Below are 6,280 nucleotides of genomic sequence, written 5' to 3'. Positions count from 1 at the left end.
GTGTTAATCATGTTTATCTTAGCCTAAACTAAATAAATATATACTTTTTTTTTAGGTATTTGTTGAGTAAAAGAGCTATGAATTCACGTTTTGAAGTGATTTCACTACCGAACCAAAGGTGAGTCAATAGACTTTTCATAAACCTTGTACATAATCGAAAACTACTTTCCGGAAACGGCTCGATTAGCCAAATTAAAATATTATTAATTGTTGATTATACCTATATGTGCAGTATATGTCATTGTTTTGTCTTCTGTGACATTTGCATGCTTAGTAAATTTGGTTGATATGCCTATGTACTTGATATGATTAATTGCAACTATGATATGCTATATGAAATGAGGGCTGATATTTGACTATCTTTATGGTATAAATGTTATGAATCTTGATTACGATAATACGAATATTGCATGCTTGTACTTGATTTACGATTGATTATGCGGGGTTATGCGTAGAGGGCAAAGGGTAGAACCTAGCACTTAGCATGAAACCCTATTCGGATACCTTCGAGCCTGGTTGGTTGAAAAATACCTACTAGGAAAAGCGCTTAAGCCATTTACGAGTTGCTCGGTCTTTCTAGATGCCCGTGCGACACATGGGACACGTACACTTTGGTGTTTGCAGACTGGAGTGATGTTGGCCATTCGAATGAGGCTTGTACAAACATCACGTAGGTGTTGGGAGGTGGCGCACGAATGCCACCACTTGTACCAACACCAGAACGACACCATGATGTACTTGTACATTGTATAGTCGGAGTAGTGAAATTGGAGTCTTGGGGTCGTTGTGACGGGTGGAAGTCGCGAACCACCTAAAGCATTTGGCTGGCCAAGCACACAAGTAGCGAACGGGTTTTTCCCTTGGGGTTAGGTATCACTATGAGACTACCTACGCCCATACGATTATGATAGATTCCTTTGATATGATGATGTACGATGACAATATGATTATGCATGAAATACGATTGATGTTGCACTAATGAATGATATGTAAATGGATGATACAAAAATTGAATTGATTGAATTTTATGCGAAAGATGATTGATTATTGATTGATATGTCAATTTGTTTATATGATCATAATTTGAATGATTGACTCGTTAGGGGATGATATGTTTTCCCTTTGGTTGTGTACAAACTCCTATTGGCTCACGAAGCATTTGCTGACACTTGTTTCTTTGCTTTGTGCCTTTACGATTGGTACAGGTAGCTTAGGAGCTTGGCTTGGTGAGATAGGGTCACTTTTGGGTAGTTTATCCTTAGAATAAAGATGCCACTTGGAAACGTTATTTAATTTTGAAACTTATGCTTCCGCTACAATTAAATACTTTTGATATTTTGGTTTTGAATTGAACGTAACGTTGTGGTTTGAAAGGTTTTTGAAATAAATAATGTTTACAGTCTTCCATTTCATTTTCCGTTAAAAGATTTTAAAAATAAATGAAAAAAATTGAGTAAAAATCATGACGTTACATATTATGATGCGTCTATCTCAGGATTGGAGCTATCCTCATGCACAGGGGACATGTGATTGCTTACACTTCAAGGAAACTAAAGCCTCATGAGGCGAACTACCCTATGCATGATTTGGAGTTGGGGAGCGTATTTTTCCCTCAAGATTTGGAGGCACTATCTGTATGGAGCTAGGTGTAATATCTTCACTGAACGTAAGGGCATGAGATATTTTATGGATCAACTGAATTTGAACATGAGGCAGTGGAGATGGATGTGGTGAAAGATTATGATTGTGAAATCCTATACCACCCTGGGACGACCAATGTTGTGGCGGATGCATTGAGTCATAAGGCGACGCGTGCACCTATTGGGGACTTATGTCTAAGGATGGTTATTGTTTGTCCACTTTTGGATATGATTAAAAAGGATCAGGTGGATGGATTGAAGAAGGAAAATTGGAAGCCGAAGTGAATCAGGGGACATATTCCTTTTTTTTTGTTAAGGATACTAAAGGCTTGTTGACGCAATCTGGGAGAGTTTGGGTTCCGAACACCAGTAAGATTAGGCAGATAGTGTTGGAAGAGGCTCATAACTTGAAGTTTTCGAAGCATATAGGGGCCACAAAGATGTATAGAGATCTAAAGTTCAGTTATTGGCGGCTATGTATGAAAAGGGAGATAACATGGCTCATGGAGTGGTGCTTGACTTGTCGGAAAGTCAAGGCCAAACATTAGAGACCCCATAGGAAGATACTACCATTACCCACTCCCATGTGGATATCGGAAGAGATCACCATGGATTTCATCACAAATTTGTTGAGGATGACACGTAGGGCTGACTCTTTCTGGGTCATTATTGATAGATTGACCATGAGCGTACATTTCATTCTGATAGCCAAGAGTATATAAGCCTAGAAGCTGCTAACATTTACATTTGGGGGGTGGTAGTTTGGCATGGGGTGCCAATTTTGGTGGTTTTGGATCGAAACGTCGGCTTCACCTCATGGTTTTAGAGGAGGTTTCATGAGTAGTTGGGTACTCAGCTGCATTTCAGTAGAACCTACCACCATCAAACCGATAGGCAGAGTGAGTGGACCATACAAAAACTCGAAGATATGCTCAAGGCGTTTGTGCTTGATATTGGCAGGAATTGGGATACTTATCTTCCACTAGCCGAGTTCTCCGACAAAAACAACTACCATGCTAGTATGGATTGACCACCTTTCGAGATATTGTATGGTAGGAGGTGTAGGAGCCTAGTTTGTTGGGGCAAGGCTGGGTATCGAATCATGAGGAGTACTGATGTAGTTCTCAGGATCATCAAGATGATACAACAGGTGCGTGACAGGTTGCTGGTCGCACAAAGTCAAAAGAAGAGGTATTCCGAACACGTCATTCAGATCTTGAGGTCCATGTACGGGATTCGATACAATTGAAGGGATCACCTTGGAAGGGTGTGATTGGGTTTCAGAAATAGGGGAAGTTAGGTCCCCAATGATCGTTCCTTTCAAAATTATCATCTGGGTGGCAAGGTTTCATACTGTTTGGAGTTGCCTGTTGAGCTCAGTCAGATACGAAACACTTTCTATTTCTCTCAAATACGGAAGTGTTTAGCCGCTGAATCTAAGGTGATTCCTTTGGATGACATTCAGGTTGATGAGTGCCTGAGTTATCTAGAGAGACCGATTGCATTTATCGATATAAATCTTAAGTCTTTGCGCTAAAAAGAGGTGAATGTGGTGTAGGTGCAATGGTTAACCCGAAGGGATTCTGAGTGTATGTGGGAGCCAAAGGATGAGATGAGAGAGCATTACTTCGTGTTATTTGCTAAGGCAAACGAAGTTTGATTCAAGTGGGGAGGGTTGTAACATCACGATCCTGAGGTACTTTACATTTTGCAAAATTTGGCATTTTATAAGATCAGCACGACATGGTGGGGAGGCACCATGATGTGGAAAGTCAAGATTTGCTTGCGTGTTTCGTTTAAGCCGCCACGACGTAGCAGATGCAATTGAGAAACACTATTTTTTGGGTTTTTTCTCCTTATTTAAAGGAATTATGGGCCTAGGCAGGGTTTGCTTAACCTCAACCCTCCATCAGACCTATGAAACCTTAAATCCTTTTCTCGCTCATTTTGAGCCTTTGTTGGTGTTCATGAAGACTTGCAAGGAAGAAAGAAGAAGAAGTGAGCTAATACTCAGTAAAGTAGTCCTCATCATTGGTGTTAGAAATCTTCTAGGCCTTTGTAAGTGTCCAAGACTCGATTTTATCATGTTAGGTTGCTAGATCAAATGTTTTGTCCCTAAATCTTCACGTTTTTTTGGGTTAGAGCGTTAGGATCTCATATTTGTGGATATATAGTTCATTTGACATAGTTGTTCAAATGGATCTGGATTCTTTTGGGGTTTTGAACCACGCATGGTATTTCCATGGAAAAACCATCGTTTTGGCTCATTATGGCTTCAACATGCATTGAACATGCATGTCTATAAAGCATCAACTTTTATGTTGGATTAGGTATTAGAATTTGTTCTAAAGTAAATGAGTTATGTACTTTTTAGGATAAGTGCTTAATGGCGAAAGTCATGTCATATTTATCCCCTTTGAATCTAGTGTTTAAGGTTTTTACCTTTTTGATGGTATTATCGGGTAAAGTTAGAAACTTTATCCTTCTGGATTTTGTTTTGGACCAGATCTGAAATTTGGAACCTTTAGGATCGAAGTAAATAGCTTAATTCATTAAGCTGCTGAAAACCCACTGCCTACGGCATGGCACAGGTCGCCACGACGTGGCGGTGGGGAAAATCATAACTGCTATTACTAGAGGGCCAATGAATGGCCATAGGTGGCCACAACAAGGTGGTTAACAAAAGTAAACGTTGACTAAACTGAATGTCGACTGTTAATTTTGACCATTATCCTTTGACTTGATGTAACATCCATAAAATTTAAACTTTTCAAAACAACCCTTTTCCTATGGAATTATTTACAAAACCCAATGTTTCCAAAACATTATTAAAATAAAAATCGTTCTCAACATAGTTTTCAAAACATTGTCATTATCAGAGTATCCTAGAAATCATAAGTCCAAAAACGCGAGGATGTGTATTGTCACGCCTTCCCCCTGACAAAATCCGCTAAAGTACCTAAAACCATAAACCAAAAATGTAAGCACAAAGATTAAGGAGTTCCCCTTAAGTACCAACACAAAAACATGTAACATATAGTAACAACAAATTGCATATAGAGCCTTCAGCATGTCTGGATCGCCTCACCGGGCCATCGGCCTCTTTGGACCACTCACAAAATATTCAACATGTCTAGACCGCCTCACCGGGCCTTCGGCCTGACTAATACACCCATTGGCCTACAGCCTATCCGGGCCGCCCTGGGTTTGTTGGCTAGGGGTGTTCGTTTGGATGGATCGGTTCGATCCGATCCAATTAAGTAAATCCAAATTGATTTCGGTTTTCAAAATATGGATCAAAATAGTCCAAACTAAATTCAAATCCGATCCGATCCGATCCAATTACAATTCAGTTGGATCGGTTTTTATAATTCGGTTTTCAAAAAACCATAACATTTTAAAAGGGCATAGAATTATAATAAGATCTAATTTTACAGAAGAAGCAAAAACAAATTATTTAGTTGTGATATAAAATTTATAAACAACCACTAATAAGGCATATTATAGTTTATTATTTAATAGGTAAAAAACTTTAAGAGAAAGCACATATTAATGTCTTTTAGTAGGTAAAACTTTTTGAACTTATTTAAAAAAAATTATAAAATTAATAAATAATTATAGATATATTGAAAGTAAATACGTAAAAAATTGTTATTCGGTTTTTTTGGACTATTCGGTTCTTATTTTATAAACCAAAACCAATCCGGAATCCAAAATAATAATTCGGTTTTGTTGAAACCAATCCAAAAATCCGAATATCCAAACCAAATAGTCCAATCCAAATTGTCCAATTGGACAATTCGGTTTTATCCAAATAGTGAACAACCCTATTATGGGCCTTTAGCACTAAGCAGGACCGCATCAACCCAACAATACACCAAAAACATGTCGACATATATATAACCGATAAGCATACATATAACATACTGGTGAAAATATCACCGAGTTTGTTGACTGGCAACACAAAGTATTACAATCTCAACCCAACCACATGTAACATCTACACATGCGACTGGTAAACATATAACCAGAACAGATAACATGAAGATCACTAAGCATAGCATCATCGTATCTACCATGATACCGATCTAACATATCATAACAACATAGTAACATTCTCAATATCAACAATCCAAGGAATGCATCACCGTATATATTCGGAGGTGAGACAGTAACCTGGAAAGATGATCCCACTCTAGAATCACGACCAAACGAGGAACATGTAAGAGAGCTTGGATCAAGAGTCCTAAGTCTATCCTACATGACTATATAAAGTCCCTAAGGTACCCATCTACTAATAGATAACCAAAACTAGTGGGACGGCATTGGTGCCTTCGACCCACGAGTATAGTGAAGTGAAACTCACCTTGAATACTAAAGTTCACTGCAAGAATCCTTAGCTACTACCACGACGACACCTCCGATCTATCAGATCAAAATAACACCCAAAAAAGCAATTGGGTTTCATTATAAGGCACACCATCCATACTTGGGGTAAAATGGCCATTTTATCCTTAACCCAAGCTAAACCAAAATAGAGGCGCTATCCATTAACCAAAAGGTCCAAAACCAAAAGATCCATAATTTCCTTTATGGCTCAATTTTCCAAATTGGGCCCAACCTTGTATGGGTCTTATCCT

The sequence above is a fragment of the Lactuca sativa genome, chromosome 8 (assembly GCF_002870075.4).
Source record: "Lactuca sativa cultivar Salinas chromosome 8, Lsat_Salinas_v11, whole genome shotgun sequence".
Classification (NCBI taxonomy): domain Eukaryota; kingdom Viridiplantae; phylum Streptophyta; class Magnoliopsida; order Asterales; family Asteraceae; genus Lactuca; species Lactuca sativa.
The sequence above is the reverse complement of the archived record's forward strand: the minus strand, read 5'-3'. Positions refer to the sequence as shown.